We start from the raw sequence: 17,335 nt of genomic DNA, 5'->3' as shown, positions 1-17,335 counted from the left end.
TATCATACTCATTGATCTTAAAATCATAATCTAAAATGACTTTATCAAACTTTTCATGCCATTGTTTTGGAGCTTGTTTAAGACCATAAAGGAATTTAATTAACTTGCAGACTTTATGTTCTTGACCTTTAACTATATATCCCTCAGGTTGCTCCATATATATTTCCTCATCTAAATCCCCATTCAAAAATGCAGTTTTAACATCCATTTGATGAATGACTAAATCATGTATAGATGCCAAAGCTATAAGAGTTCTAATAGTAGTGATACTAGAGACAGGTGAGTAAGTATCAAAGTAATCTATACCTTTCTTTTGAGTAAATCCTTTTGTTACTAATCTAGCCTTATACTTATCTATGCTACCATCAGGTTTTAGCTTCTTCCTAAAGACCCATTTGCAACCAATAGGTCTAGTTCCAGGAGGTAAGTTGGTTAACTCCCATGTGTGATTTTGTAAAATAGACTCAACCTCACTGAAGAAGCCATAACTTCTTTATATGTTGCTGGATCTCCCTAAATATGAAATACTACAAAGTCCTCATCAAAATTCTTTTCTTTCCTCATTCTCTTAGATCTTCTAATTTCTTTTAGAGATTCTGTTTCTTCAACTACAGGATGCTAGAACTAGCAATATCTTTACCAGCATTAGAGATAACTCTATCTACTGTTTGATTTTTAATTCTAGACTTAAAAGGAAAGATATCTTCAAAGTAAGTTGCATCCTTGCATTCTATAATGGTGTTATTGGAAATTTCTTCAATTTCAGAATTTATAACTAAAAATTTATTTGCAGTACTATGGTGAGCATAACCTAAGAACACCGCATCTACAGTTTTTGGTCCAATTTTCTTTCTTTTAGGATCAGGAATTAGGACCTTGGCTAGACACCCCCACACTTTCAAGATATGAAGATTAGCAATTCTCTTCTTCCAAACTTCATAAGGAGTTTCATCATTGTCTTTAACAATGACTCTATTTAAAATAAAACAAGCTGTTAGTAATGCTTCCCCCCACCATTTATCAGGTAAACCAGAACTCAAAAGCATTGCATTTACCATATCTAATAAAGTTCTATTTTTCCTTTCAGAAACTCCATTACATTGTGGAGAATAGGGTGGTGTTACTTCATGTATTATTCCATGCTCTTCACAAAAGTCATTAAGATCATTTGAAGTGTATTCACCACCCTATCAGACCTCAATCTCTTAATTTTCTTTTCTAACTGATTCTCTACTTCAGTTTTATAAACTTTGAACTTGTCGAATACTTCATCCTTTGTCTTAATCAAATAGACATAACAATATTTAGAGCAATCATCAATGAAGGTAACAAAATATTTATTTCCAGCTCTAGTAGGTGACGTATTAGAATCACAAACATCACTATGTATAAGCTCTAGGACCTGGGTTGTTCTAACAACAGACTTAAAGGGTTTCTTTGCTTGCTTGGCTTGGACACAAATTTCACATTTGTGTTTTAGGTCTAAGTTTGATTTAGGAACTAGGTTCAGATCCATCATTTTCTTAATTTTCATCATATTAACATGACCTAATCTTCCATGCCAAACATTACAAGTTTCAACATTAAAAACTTGAGCAGAAACAACATCTTGATATAAATTTAATTTAAACAATCCTTCACAAACAAAACCTTTACCAATAAATACATTATTTCTGGTTATTACAACCTTATTTGATTCTAATACAACTCTATAACCTTGTTCCACTAGAGCAGAACCACAAACTAAATTCTTAAGGGCTGTGGGTATGTGTCGCACATTCTTTAGGCTTAAGATTTTTCCAGATGCCATCTTCAAGTCTATGTCTCCAATTCCATACACTTGTGCCACTGAGTTCATGTTGAAACCAGTTACACGTCCTCCACTCGATTTCTGGTAAGTTTTAAAAGAATCACGGTCAAGACACACATGTATGTTAGTTCCAGAATCAAACCACCAAGTTTTACTTTTATAAGTAAAATTGACTGAAGGATCATACTTGAACAATGGTTGAGAGGACTCTTGCTCCACTATCATATTTACTTGAGCCTTTGGACCATTCTGATTTGCTTGAGACTTGATCTCCTCAGTCTTTTTGTAGAAGCAATTCTTTGCCATATGATTGGTCCTCCCACAAACAAAGCAAGACATCTTCTCTCTCCCTTGATCCTTAGAGTTCTGGAACTGTTTGTTATGGTTGGCTCTATTGTTCTTAAATTTCATTCCCCTAGGCTGAAAGTTATTTCTCCCATTTTTATTGTGGAATCTAGTCTTGTTTTGATTATGGTTTCTATTTCCCACAACTAAATTCACAACAGGAGTACTCTCAGCTTTTCCCTTCTGATCTACCCTTTGTTTCTCTTCTATTCTAAGGGAATTCATAGCTTGACGGAGGGTGAACTCTCCTTGTTTATGCCTAAGAGACTTAGCATATTCATTCCAAGATGGAGGCAATTTATCAATAAGGCAAGACACTTTGAAGTCCTCACTGAACTTGGTTCCTTTCTTTTCTATATATACCTCTTAAAAGTTCTTGGTACTCATGGATTTGGTCTCCTACATATTTGGTTTCAACCATCTTATAACTATTAAAGTTAGAGACAGTAAGCCTATCAACTCCAGCATCTACAATTCCATATTTAGCCTCTAATGCATCCCAAAGTTCTTTGGCTGTGGATGTTGTAGAATGATACACATCATAAAGATGGTCAGACAAGGCACATAATATTCTATTATAGCAATAATACTCCATATCCTCTTGGCTAAACCAAGAAGATGATGTGTTTGGATCATGCCCTTCAATGGCAGACATAAATCCAAGAACAGACAGCCAATATTTCAACTGTTTTTGCCATCTACGAAAATGGTGTCCACTAAATTTTCCAAGTTTGACACTAAGAGCTTCTTGATCTAAGTTTGTCATTTTAAATGCTAGAACAAGAGAGAGATTAGATATATATTGCTATCTGTCACATCCCGGTTCTTAAGTCAATTTGCGGTTATTTACTTTTGGGTTACTTTGATATTTTACCGTTTTAAGTAACCGTTTACTATTTAAGACTCCAAAAGTTGACTTTTTCTTCCGTTTGGAATTTGGGAAAACTTCCTTCATGAAAGTCGTAGAGGACGTTAAATGGAGTTCGTGGACACGTGGCACACTTAAAACGGAGTTCGTATGAAGAAGTTATGGTCTAAAAACGAAAGTTACTATATTGGTAAAAGGAGGTAAATTCTAGTAGGCTTTATTTTGTGGGTGTTTTAAGTTTGGACCGGGTGAAGAGGGGGTCAAAGCCCAACTCTCACTCTCTCTCTTCTTCCCTTCTTTCCCGAGCTCCCGAGCTCTCTCTCCCGTCGGAGACTTCAGCTCCGTCTGCCGTCGTCGTCCGGCCACTGCAGACCACTGGACCACCTCCGTTCGGACCCCTGCTGTCCCCTGTCTCATTCTGGGCCAGTGACCGCGCGTGGGACGCCACTGATTGAGAGGAATTCTGCCCGAGCTGCCGACTGTTCCCTCGCCGGAGCTCCCTCCTCCGACCACTATAGCTCGTGAAACTTGGCTCATCTTGTAGCTCTCATCAAGGTGAGTAACCCCTCAAAAGGATTTGGTCTAATTTGATCTTGTTAATGAGAAATGTATAATTGAAGTTCTAGGGATTTATGGATGTTTTAGTTCGATTACCCTAGTTAAGCTTAGAATTAGACTAAGTGCTAGTTATGAAAGTTGTTGTGCTTAATGAGAGGATTATTCTGTTAAAATTTGGGAGGCAATGGGCATCGCCGGAGTATGGCTGCCGGAGGAGCAGGCGGTGGCGCCGCCACTTGGAGGTTGATTTTCAGGTTTTTGGGTTTTTTTTAATGAGAGGAGTCTAATGAAGTATAGTTTGGAATTTTTTGAGGAGTTTTGTTAAGGTTTGAGATTTTAAAAGATTAAGGTTTTTGCCGGTTATTAAAATGAAAATCCGGCTGTTGGATTTCCTCGGTATTTATTATAGAATGTTAGAATTGATGAATTAAGATTGTGGAGTTTGGTGTGAATCCGGTGAGTTTAACCCTATTAAGAGTAGTGGGTTCAACGGAAGAGAGTTAGATGTTTTTATTCACGTATTTATTTTCCGGAATTGAAGTCTGGTCTTAAGCATGGTTGTTGTGCCAGGATTCGAGGAGACCCCACTTGAGTGGTGATTCGGAATTCGTCAGGTTTAGGCCTAAATCTGTGAGTGGACATTTTGGTTTTTAATTAATATGCATGCAAGATTTTATAATTTAGTATTTTATTTTCCAAGCATATATTATAACTTCGGTATATGAAATGATCTTGGAAATTATTTGAGATTGATGCATGGATTAAATGTTGGTCATAATTTATGGATTTGAGCTCGGATTGATAATTTGAGATTTGAGTTTGGATTTTCTTTATGATTTCCGGATTTGAGGTTTCATATTGATTTGCATATTATCTGGTTTTCGAAAGATGATAATCATTGAAGTAATTTATTTCATTGAGCATTTTAACGTGTGGGACATGTCGTTGAATTTAATTAGTTTGTTTGCTCTTTGAATTCTTTGAGTACGGTTGGGAATCGTACTTATGCTTTAATTATGAGTTTCGGGGAAACTCAAATGGATTTATGTTTCTTTATTTATGCCATACTTGTTGGATCGTTATTATTCATGCTAGCATGTTGTTCCGCCTTTCGAGGCGATGTAGCTTCCACGTTTTAAGTGGGGTTATTCAAGCCCTTTCCGCCTTCGGGTGATGTGATGTAGTCGACGACATCACGCAAGCCCTACACCCTCTCTGTTATCATAACATGAAGGTGTAGGGAGTATGTGAGTACTTTGCCTGGGAGGCAACCGAGTCTGGGAGGCTCATTTGTATGGCTATATCTGTTTATTGTTTATTGTTGTTGACATGACTAGCGGGGCTAGTCTATCTTTTTGATATTCCTTTTTACAAAGGTCTTTTCGAATCCTTATTGTTGTTTTGTCTAGCGGGGCTAGTCCATTATTTTGATATTTTCTTCAATGAAGGTTATTATTTATCTTTGTCAATATTTTGACTAGCGGGGCTAGTCCGTTTCCTTGGAATTTTCTTTATGAAAGTTTTATCAACACTTGCATGCAACAGATTTCTTGATTATTGGAAAAAGGGAAAGTAATTAAGTTTAGTTAGTTATGTTGCGATCAGTTACTTGATTATTTTTCGTTCACTCACTCTAACGTTTTTAAATTACTTTTCCCTGGGCCCTTTGGTTTTAAATGCCCAGTTTGCAGGTTAAGTTATTTGAGGTCGAGCGTACATAGAGTCGAGGCATAGTCAGAGGTTGCTTCCACTTATTATTTAGTCATTGTTTTTCGTTTAACTTTAGGTCTGCTCTAATAATTAGTTAGTGAATTAATGTTGGTTATTGTTGGTTGTGGGATTAGTTTGGTTGAGTAATTGTTATATTGGGAGATGTGTTGAACTTGTGGAGCAGGAAGACTCCAGGTGTTGAGCTTGTGGAGCAGGAAGACTCCAGGTGTTGAGGATGGATATTTGTTTATAGAAGTGTTAAGTTGGATTTTTTTTTTTAGGTAAGGGTTGTCCATTTTCAAGGTAGATTATGCCGAATTTTCGGTAAATTTTCCTTGGAGGTGGACCCCGTAGGAATTACCTCGGGTTTCAGGGTGAAATTCGGGGTGGGTCCTGTCACTATCACACTGAAAAACACAAACACAACAGATATCAGCACAAGTGTACTGATGCAAAAGTCCAATGCGTGTAAGTATGCATGAGATCAAAATATAGACTATTGATCAATTCGTATCAATGTCTATAACTAGAAACCAAATGTACACACACTACAATTCTTAGTTGTCTATATATGTATAGTCTTAGTCTTTATATATAAGAGCAATAGCCCTGAACACAACGACTTGATCTTTCAAATTTAGTTTTTCCTTTTCCAATACAAGTTATAAAACGTAATCAAAGACCAATTCTCAGAATCGCAATTCAGCAATCAAAACACAAACCCCTTTTCTATATCGATCAAAATAGAACCCAGTAGATTAGAAGTAAAGTACGTTCTATCGCTTTAGATTATTAGAAATCTGCAATATATATTCTACTGATTCTATTCAATTTCAATAAAAAATAACACAATATGGTAAACACAAATACAAATAAGAGAAAGGGAGAGAATCTGGCCTATGAGAATTCAAAGAAGAAGTATGCCTTGTGAGAATTCAAAGGAGGCACGATGTCGCTGTCCTAAAGCAATAGACGCCTCCCCTCGTGTAGGTATTGGCGGTCGTCTAAGCACTCCAAGATACAACCCTTAAACCTCACAGGAAGTCTAATCCGCTTCACACGCTCACGGTAGACAGGGATGTCAAGCTTTTATCAATTGCCCAGAATAAAGAGTATGAATTGGTGTAAATAGAGAGTTAGTAGAAGGAAGAAGAAGAAGAACAGAGAAAGAAGATATGTCGTCATACTCTTGTCTGATGAAGAGTTCAGTCTTATAAAGACTCTTCTTACCTGTTCAAAAGAACATGATTTCTTGAAAACCAAAACAGATGACTTTTGACACTTAAAGAAAATAGATAATAATAATAATAATAATAATAATAATAATAATAGTTTTTGTCACATCCCAATCCTTAAATTTTTACCTTATTTACTAGCTTGATTATAATAAGAATTTTACCGTCTCCGTCAATGAGTTATGGTTTAATTGGTCCCTAGAGGGGTTTTGAGGGACGATATTTTCGGAGGAATTATTCGTAGGAGAAAAATATGACGACGGTAAAAATGGTAAATTTTAGCTAGTAAAAGGTAATTTTTATTAAGGTATTATTTTAGGGTGTTAAATTTTAGAGTTGGGTTTTAAGTGATGGTGTTGGACCGGTTGGGGAAAAGCCCAAATCATCTCTTCTCTCTCCTCCCTCCCGATTCTCTCTCCCTCTCCCTCCGCCGGATTTTCTTCCCGGCCGTTCGCCGCCGTCCGGCCGCCTCTGACCACCGCGCCGGTCCCAAACGGACGGCCGTCGACCCAGCCTTCTTCCTGGACTAGTGAGAGGATCCCTAGCGCCGTCGTGAGAGAGCGTTGCCGCCTGAGAGGTTCGACTGCCTAGAACTTCCGGTCGTCAGAACTTCCTCCTCCAGCCACCAATCCGGGCAAGTTTTATATGGTTTTGAAGGTGTCCAACCCAGTTGCCTTGCCCTAGAAGGACTCGGTCTAGTTTGCTTCAGGTAAGGAGAACCGGTGAGTGGAAGCTCTAGGGCTTTTTGTGTTGTTTTGCTCGATTGACCTAGTTAGGCTTGGAATTGGTGTTTGTGCTAGTTAGGAATGTTGTAGAGGGAGTTGAGAGGAAGATGCTGTTAAAATTTGGTGGGCATTGGAGGTCGTCGGAATCGGCCTCCGGCCGCCGCTGCCAGCGGGGCTGGCGCCGGTTGGGAGATTTTAATGTTTTTAAATGTGGAATATTAAGAGGAGTATATTGATGTAAATTATGGAATTTTCGGATGAGTTTTGAATAGGTTTGTGATTTTCCAAAGTTTGGTATTTTTGGCGGTTAATTAATGTAGAATCCGGCCGTAAGATTTAAGTCGTTGTTCTGTGGAGGTTGTAATTACGACTGCCGATTATGGTATTAAAGTTGGATCGTTTCGTTTTAGGAAAGGCGGAGTTGGGCAAAGATGAGCGTGGTTGCGGCTCATCTTTAATTTTGCCTATTTTGTTTAAATATTGGATTTTAGTTGGGAATTTAATTATATATTTGTGCCAGGGTTCGAGGAAACCTCATTGGAGTGGCGATTTAGATTTCGTCGGGCTTATGCCTAGAGTTGTGAGTGGACCTTTGTTTTAAATTGAAAAGCATGCGATGAATTATCTTGTTGATCATTTATTTCTTTTCCTGAGATTTATTTCTTTCTCGGATATTTGGCAATTTTCCTCATTTGGAGAGATCCCGAAAATGAGATTTTCGGTGTATATGTTTAATGGATATTATAAGTATAGTATGTATATAAATGCTAGCTAGCCATACGTGTTTGGTCCGTCATAATGAGGTAAAATGCCATTATGGCGTGACGTAAGTGTTAGACACTAGCGTCATAGCCCTATATGAAAACTACTTTCTTTTCTAGTTTATTTAGGTTTTCATATAGGGAGTCCACGCGTATATAAATACACCGTCCTCTTCAGTCATAATGAGGAAAAATACTATTATGGCGCAACGTGAGCGTTAGACGCCAGCGTTGTAGCCTTGTATGAATTTCTATTTTTTTAAATTGTTTCTACGATTCATACAAGGAGTCTGATGGGTGTAAATATATACGAATATATGATTATATATAATTTAGCCTGAGAGGCTCCATTTTATTTGAGTTGGTGACTAGCCGGAGCTAATCGTGAAATTGCCAGTTTATAAGTTGAGTGTTTTTGAGCTACCGCAAGCAGTATATTTTCTTTGGAAATTAAAATGGGGAAGCATAAATATTTTTATTAATTTATTTTTGTCCACTCACTCTAATGTTGTTAAGTGTTTTCCCCTGGGCCTTTTGTTTTAAAAATGCCCAGCTTGCAGGTTAGCTTAGTTGAGGTCGGGCGTACATGGAGATGAGGCATAGTCATCATATAGCTTCCGTTTGTTAATTTATTTTGTTTCCTTTCTTCTTGTTAGAGTTGCTCTGAACCTATAAATGGTTGGATATGAAATTTGTTTAGATTAGTAAATTTTGGGTGGTGTTGTGATTTGGGGAGCATGAAGGCTGTAGGAGTAAAGGATTATAAATGGATTATTTTGAAGTGTATGCAGGTATTATTAGGAAGGGTTGTCCACTTTCAAGGGAGGTTATGCCGATTTTTCGGTAAATTTTCCTTGGAGGTGGTCCCCGCAGGATTTACTTCGGGTTTCATGGTGAAATTCAGGGTGGGTCCTGACAGTTTTGGATCTTAAAATATAATAAAAAACCAACAGACTAGACTCAGTAGACTATGTGAGAGGGGAATAGATTCAGCGCGAGAGAGAACTTGATCTGTAGTATTGTCGTACTTCATCCCTGTGAAAAAACTAAATCTGTACCATTGTCGTATTTCTGTTTTTGGCTTATACCATGCTTTCTCAAACTGCAGTACAGAATGGAACTCTGGTGCACCTACATTGTTTAAGTGTGTAATCATTTCTTTTGAATTTGAAAGGGCCTAGTAGAAGCAATGATACAATAATCGGACTCGATGTAATATATATTTTTGAATTAAATTCAGTTTACCCCTTTGTGGTTTGGGGGTGACTTCATATTAAGTTCCTACACTTTTAATTTCATCAGTTTACCCCATGAACTCTTCAATTTATGTTGTGCCGTGTCCAAATTCTCATATTCCGTTTGAATTGACTGTTAATTCTAGATACGGACCCCACAGTTAAAGTTAAAATTATCAACTGTTATTGTTAAAGTTTGATTTGGACAGAAGATAAGATATTTGTAACGCCCCGTACCTAATTTTACCTATTTACTGGGTATTCTATGAGTTACTGAGGAATTTAACCACGTTCAGTAATTTAGTCAGTTAACACTATAGTTTATTTTCGAGTTTTTCTCGAAATGTCAAATCCCTCTGTTAAGATCTCACTATCGTAGTTTGGGTTGACACAAGTTCACCGGTATTCTCGGATTATTTTTTGGAGCTTCGAGGTATTTTCTACGTTTTACCGTAAGTTTGGTATTATAATTATTTTTCTGAAACCAGAATATAACTTTTAATATGGGTTGTTGGATCTTTCAATCTCAGCCTTCCGGTTTCTTTTCAAAAGGGAAGAGATTTTTTTGACTCCAGTCAAAAGCCTACACGGGCGTTGACCCGAGCTCCGGTCTCCCTCTCTCCTCTCTCCGCCTGCCTCCGGCGTCCTCCGTACGACGCCGTCGTCTTCGGCCACCCCAGCCAATGAGACCACCACCAAATCACTTCTATCTTCACCCTCTACATAAACCCGATCCTTAAATCCATCGTGCGAGCTAGACCTGAAGAGATCGAATTCAAAGGTGTTCTTTGATTTCAGGCAAGTTGTTACGGCGACGACGGCAAAGAACGGTAGGGTTCTTCTCCTCCGTCCTTCTTCTTTCTTTCTATGCCTTTCACCTTCAAATCGAATGCTAATTTGAAAAGCCCTCTTTTGTGTTTTCCGAGTTTGGTCGAGCATTTCCGGCGAGTTACTGTTAACGACGCCGGCGAGGCTCATCGGTTTTCTCCCTCTTTTCTGGATGTGAAATAGGGTACCTGGAGGTGTGGGTGAGCTCTGCTGGTGACTGGGTCGATTCTAGGTTTAACGGATTTGGGAAGTTGGCGTTAGAGGCAGCAGCTGGAGATGTATAGAGGTTCTGCAAGTTGAGTTCCGACCAGGAGAGCTGCTAGACTAGAGCTTTGGGATCGATTGAAGGTAAACTCGATCTCCTCTGGTATTTTGGAGCTTCTGTGTTGTTGCTGTTGTTGTGTGGTTGCTGTTGGTTGGTGTTTGAATCGTTTATTTTCTGCATGATTGTCGATAACTTGGAGATTGGAAGATGCGGGGAGGCTATGGCTGTTTTCCTGCAAGTGGCCGGAATCCGGCAGAATATTCCGGCGAGTTGCCGGATTCCGGCGGGGGATAGGTTTTCCTGGCAGAAGCAGATGAGGTAGTTATCGACATTTTTCCTTTTAGTTTTGTGTCGTTTCAGAAATAGGAAAGTTTGTCGGTTTGTAATCGGAAATCTTTCTAAGTGAGGAAAGTTTCTATTTTAGGAATCTTCCCTTTTTGGAAGCTTCCTATTTATGGAAACTCTTTTGGGTGCCCTTAGTAAATTTTGGAAGTAAATTGGTTGATGTGTTGAAGGCATGAAAATTGATTATGACTTCGATTCCAGGTTAAGGTTTTGTTTAGGGGCAACGCTCGAGGAGTATTCCGGGCATTATATTTGGAAGTTTAAGCCTAATACTGTGAGTGGACGTTTGTTTTAAATTAAATGCATGTGATAGTTTCATATTTAATGATTGAGTTTAATTTATTGAATCTTAATTTGTGGAATAAATTTCCTTTTATGAATTATTTCTGCGTAGTATTTTCGGAAGTGAATATTCTTATTTTATTTGTTAACTTCGATATTTGAAAAGTTACCGAAAATGAGATTTTTGGTGGATATATATAAATATAGTCTGTTTCTGGTGCGGACGTCCGTACGGGTCCGTACGGATTTCCGCCGTTTCTCCACCATTCCAGCGTCGGCGACTCCGTTTCTTCTCCCCGGTATGATCCCAGACCTCCCCCGACGGTGTTGGAATAAAGAAGGCCGGAGAGATCGCGATCGAAGGTCTGTGCAGCAATCTCACTCAGAACTTCACGACTGATCATGGTGGACCTCCGATCATGATCTCTCCGGCCTTCTTCATTCTAACACCGTCGGGGGAGGTCTGAGATCAAGCCGGGGAAAAGAAACGGCGTCGCTGGCGCTGGAATGGTGGAGAAACGGCGGAAATCCGTACGGAAAACCCGTACGGACGTCCGCACTTGATAATCCTTGTATATATATATGGATAATTATGAGGATAATATTTAACGTATACTATTCTTTGAGATGACGTCAGCTTCTAATAACGTACTGTTCAGGCAACTGTTTACATGAAACAGTGTTGGGGCGGGCCTGCATTTCAGTGTTCAAACAATCATTGAGGCACTTTTTCCTTTTACTTCTCTGCAGATTTACGTTCTTGCCTTGACAGGTGTTAGATAGATGTGGTCGACCGATGCTCTACGTGTTTGCTCCGATTAGCCACCACGGCACAACAGAAACAGAAAGATAGAAGGAGTGTTTTTAATCTCTGCGAACCGTCTCCAAACTCTCTCGCCCCAATCTTTTTCTTTCTAGCTTTCGTTCTTCAAACTCAACCAAATCTCTTGAATTAGATTCAAACTCTTTCATCGTTTTGAAGTTTTCTGTTGGAATCTCAGATAAGAAGGCTTGGTTGGAAACGAATAAGAGCAGGTACCGTGTTCCAAATCCTTATCCGTGACGTTTGTTATAGCTTTTTTGAGATTTTGAATCTTCGATTTGGTGCAAGATTTGTTATTTGGTGCAAGATCGTATAATGCCTTTCAACTTCATGCAGGAGAAGACTAACTTTACAAGTCTGCGGAGAATATATCCTTTGTTAATCAGAAGGTTCTTGGCCGACAACACTTGACAAGAGCTTAATTTTTCATTAGATCGAAGTTGATTCAAACTTGAGTGACACTTGGATCATCAGGTTGCTTTTTAAAAGCTTTTTAATAAGCTTTTCATTAGTTTTCGATCAGATAACTGAGAGAAACATTTGCTATATATGAGTTTATAATGCAACTGTGGTAGCAATACTGACTATCTAGCTAGGCTTTCGTTTTCGAAAAGTTTATACGTGCTAGGGTGTGATTCATTTGCTATATATGAGGTCCGCAAGAACTAGCCAAATTATGAGTATACATGTGGTTCATATAATGCTTTGATTAAATGCTTTTCTATTATCAGTCTATGGTTTAAAGAGAGGTAGGCTAAATCTAGAGAGATCATTCTAAGTTTCCAACCAAGGACGCGATTTCTGTACTTCAGCAAAGGGGTTTAAAGGACTCCTTCAATTCAATTCGTAACATCCCATTTTGTTACCTTTTATTTCATAGTATGCACAAACTTACTTATGAGCTTGATTTTCATCCTTTCCTGTTTACCACATGCAGATTTTATGCAAAGTGTTGTTCAACTCAATATTCTACTGGTGTTCCTCACTTTGGTGTTCTGCATTAACTTAGTTTCTTTCTCTTACACAGGTTTGTATTTTTATAATTGTAAATTGTTTCTTATGATTTCAGAAACATTTAACATATACTATTCTTTGAGGTTTGTATTTTGTGAAGAAATTTGTATAGATACAATTATACAAATTCTGCTTTTGTATTCTGTGGATCTGGATGGTAATATATTGCTAGATTCTGTAACTGCTTCACTACTGTTAATCTTTAGTTCACTGTGATTATGAGAATGTGATTAGTTCTATTATAAGTGAATAAAAGTGAGCGACTGATTTTCATGTTATCTACATATTGACAGTATACCATGTTCAAAAACTAAATACTAACAACAGACCGGAATGAGGAGAAATAAAACAAGGAGGTATAGATGTGTCTTCCCAGTTTGTATTTGTATATGTATTGCTTGCATGGAACAAGAATATAATAGGGTATTGGCTTTTACTTGCACTGTTGGTTTTTGTTTCACACTACAGTAATATAGAATCTATTTTCAGTAGACTTCCAAGAATTCGTCTTACTTTTATTGTTCCAAGTCTTAATGTGTAGTGTAAGTTGAACCAATGCTACTATTTGTCTTATAAAGATATATTTTCCATCTCATTCATCAACGACACTATGAATTTAATTGTGAAGAATCATTTCTCAAACTGGTATCAAATTACCTTTTTCCTTTTCTAATTTTTTTTTTTTTTTTTTGCAGTAATACTATGCTTAGTTGTTTATTTTTTATTGGAGCTCTGTCAAAATAATGACCTCATCTTTAGAATGTTATCAACATCAGTGAATATGTTGGTACGCAGAGTTGATACATGTATTGATCATATATTATACCTTTAATCATTTTCAGGTCTGGGATTTGCATTATTTCTCTGACATGTATGAACCATCACTGATTGAATTATACATTTACATATGCGATTATGTAGATATTCTGCAGATACTCCAAGCAATCTTTTTTTTTTTTTTCATTCTTTTGTCAGTTTTGTGAAGCATGGATAGTAGTTGACTGAGATAAGATGATTGATGCTGCTGACTTTGAATATAAGAAGTTTTGGATTTAATATATTCTGGGTTTCTGTTTCAATTTCATGATAACCTTTTGTGATGTGTTTTGCTTACCTTCCTGTTTTAAACCAAAGGAAAAGGATTGGTTCTTTATTAGAGATAGAGATACGGTTATTTTTAAAACTCTTGCTACAGTAATTCTTCTAATTTTACAATTAAATTAGTTTTGTAGTTTATTTTTTTCCTTTTTCATTAGCCTCATTATATTTTCATTGACTATCGAGTTATCTAGCATGTCATAGATAGGCAGCGTGGAAACAGAACATCCGCAAGAAAAAGATTTTTGCAATTGATAGTAGTTTTGACCATTGTCAACCATATTTTCAATGTTGTAGTTTTGCTTACATATTAAGAGGAAAGAGCTCAAAACAAAGAGAAACAATTTTAGTATTTTGCAATCAATTAATGCATGTCATAGGTACCGAGTTATCTTGACAATACAATTTTAGTATTTTGCAGTCAATTTCAAGTAAAGTTTGATGATAGATATAGTATTTCTTGACAAAGAGAAACAACATGCTTCAGTACCAAAAGGCAAATGTGCAGCTATATTTCTTGACTAATTGGATTTTGGATGAATGAATATTTGATTTCAATGACAAAATAACTCAATATGTTTCTACTTGGTACTTTTACAGTCTCTTACTATTCTGTTTGAACTCTCCTTCTCTCCTGATTCATGGGAATAATGTCTAAGAATTGAATCGAAGATTGACACAGACAAGGACAAGTCCCGCAGCAGAGCGTGGGCGAAATTTCTAGTCTCTATATATTAAGCGAAGGGGCGAGTTACTGTTCACGTGAACAGTGACCGGTCCATTTTACCCTCCGGTTTTGGTTTTTTGCAACTCTGCCATTTAGTTGGCTGCTTTGTCCGTTTTGCCCCCTTGTTTTAAGTGTTTTTACAACTCTGTCATTCAGTTGGCTGCTTTGTCTATTTTGCCCTCTTGGTTTTAATGTTTTTGCAACTCTGCCATTCAGTTGGCTGCTATGTTTATTTTGCCCTCCTGCTTTTAGTGTTTTTGCAACACTACCATCAGTTGGCTGCTTTTAAAATTTTTAATTAATCATGCGATAATTTAATTCTTCTTTGCTAAGGGGGAAACGTAAAAAGGAGAAGAAACTTTAGTTATTATATTTGGTCGAAATTACTATGGCATCTTAATCAGACAAAGATCTGTGATCAGGCAAAGATATTGATCAAACAAAGCTTCCTAATCAAATTTTCCAATTCAAAAACATCAAACTGGCTGCGTAGTGAAATTTAACTCATGGCATGAAATCATATACTTTGGATTCGTCTTTTCAGCGTCAACACATATGGTGGTGGATTATCCATGCCCGGATCTCGAAGAGGAAATCGAAGGTCGAAAGGCTGACTTTGATTCTTTCAATGATCTTTTAGAGTTTAGATGAATTACTTGGTTCATGGTGACTTTGAGCTCAGGTTAAGTTTGTTGATTTGAGTTTGGAAATCTATTAAGGAGAGAGGGATTGAAAGCTATATATGATATTAACTGAGGAAGTATTTTTTTTCTTCGGATTGAGATTAACTGAGGAAGTTTTGTAGAAAAAGAATGTAGAAAAGTTCACAACTTAGGAAGAGAATATGAGCATATTAGGGGAAGCCTATAATATTAGAAAAGAAGTCTCCTCCGTTATGGTTTCAAGATTAAAAGTAAAGAATGTGAAGTGTTTACCTATCATTGCATTAGCGGTCATGGTCATATTAATTTTCGGACTGTCAAGGGCATTCAGTTCAATAATCAATTTTTATGTTTAGGGTTTATTATGTTTGTAGAATGTATTTTCGTTGTAAATGCAGTTTATGCGTCATGTTGAGTTGCTTCATATAGTTTATAGAGGTCGGATCAGGAGCGGACGTCCGCGCCGGCCTTAAATGCGGACGTCCATCCGTTCTCCACCCTCCGGCGCCGGCGATAGCGCGTCTCCACCCCAGAAGACTCCAGCAGCGTCCTTGACCACTTTTCCTCCCCGGCGAGTCCGTTCTTTTCCAATTTTCCGGCAAGATCACCCAAAACTTCAGACAATGTCGATCTCGCCGGAAAACTGGAAAAAAACTGACTCGCCGGGGAGGGAAAATGGTCGGGGACGCTGCTGGAGTCTTCTAGGGTGGAGGCGCGTCGTCGCCGGCGTCGGAGGGTAGAGAACGGACGGACGTCCGCACTTTAAGCCGAGTGCAGACATCCGCTTTTGATCTTCTCTCATGGTTTATATATACTGACATTTAGAGGCGCACGCCTGTCTCTGAAAATATTATCATAAACATTTTGTTTACCTTTGAAGTCAGCTATTCAGTCGATATTAGTTTTACAATTTGTTGCTTAGTAAATTACTTTATGTTTTTACATCTAAATATCACTTGATTTTTTTATATCTTTTTTAGGAAAAGGAAAAAAAGTCCAAACCGTATCTGACCTTTTAACGAAGCAAAGCTTTGGTATCCCACCTTTCAAAAACTTCAAAACGGTATCTCACCTTTTGACCCCGACATAAGATCGGTATCTGGGGCTAACGGGAGACGTTGGCTCCGTTACGAAAACATATTAAATTCAAATTGTAAAGGGTATTTTTGTCTAATCACCTAATAACCCTCAACCCACCTTAACTCTATCATCTTTCCCTTATTCTCCATCTGCCTCCAACTCTCTCTCTCTCTCTCTAGAACGACTCTCTCTCTCTCTACACGAAAGAGAACAAATATAGGTGGGGCCAAAGCACGACAAGGAGAGAATGCCCTTTTGCCTTTGGAACACTCCTGAGGTTGCATAATGTAGTGTTGCAGCCAACCATTCAGAGCTTCTACATATGAAGTAAGGCTGTTAATCCAGTTTGCAAAGCTTAGTCCAAAGCATTCAATCTCCTCCAACAGTTGAGCTCACCGACACAGAGGAACAGGTGGAGTCAAATTTACGTTCTGGTGACTCTTCCTAGTTCGAAGTTTCCTGGTGACGTCTAAGTTAGGAAGCTTTGGTCTTCTAGAAATTCAGATGTGACATTTCATTTTGATAACATATAAAAGTCTTAGGAGTGTGGTATGTTGCGAAGTAAATTATACTCATTGTTTTCCGGAAAAGACTTCGGTGCGTTAACGCATCCATCCGTTAATGCGTTGTAGACCTGTGATTGGCTGGTTGAGTTGGTCCACCACGGAGCTGCAACCGGTTGAATGGGTTTGGGGGAAACGGGCTACCTGCTCTTCAGGTCTTCTCCACCGTTTTGAATTCAAATTCAAAACAACACAACAGCCCGCCCTCTCTCCTCTCTCTTGTTCTCTCCCCTTCGCACTCTTATCACTCTTATCTCTTTCAGTTCTTCTCATCCAAATTTGGTATCCATCGGAGCACTGAGAACAAAAGTGGTAGCAGAGAGAGGAACCCCGCAGAGAGATCAAGATTTCATATCTTTTCCCTTCTCCTCTATCTCGGATTTGCAACAGAGGTCAACATC

The sequence above is a fragment of the Fragaria vesca genome, unplaced genomic scaffold (genome assembly GCF_000184155.1).
Source record: "Fragaria vesca subsp. vesca unplaced genomic scaffold, FraVesHawaii_1.0 scf0513090, whole genome shotgun sequence".
In the NCBI taxonomy this organism is placed as follows: domain Eukaryota; kingdom Viridiplantae; phylum Streptophyta; class Magnoliopsida; order Rosales; family Rosaceae; genus Fragaria; species Fragaria vesca.
The sequence above is the reverse complement of the archived record's forward strand: the minus strand, read 5'-3'. Positions refer to the sequence as shown.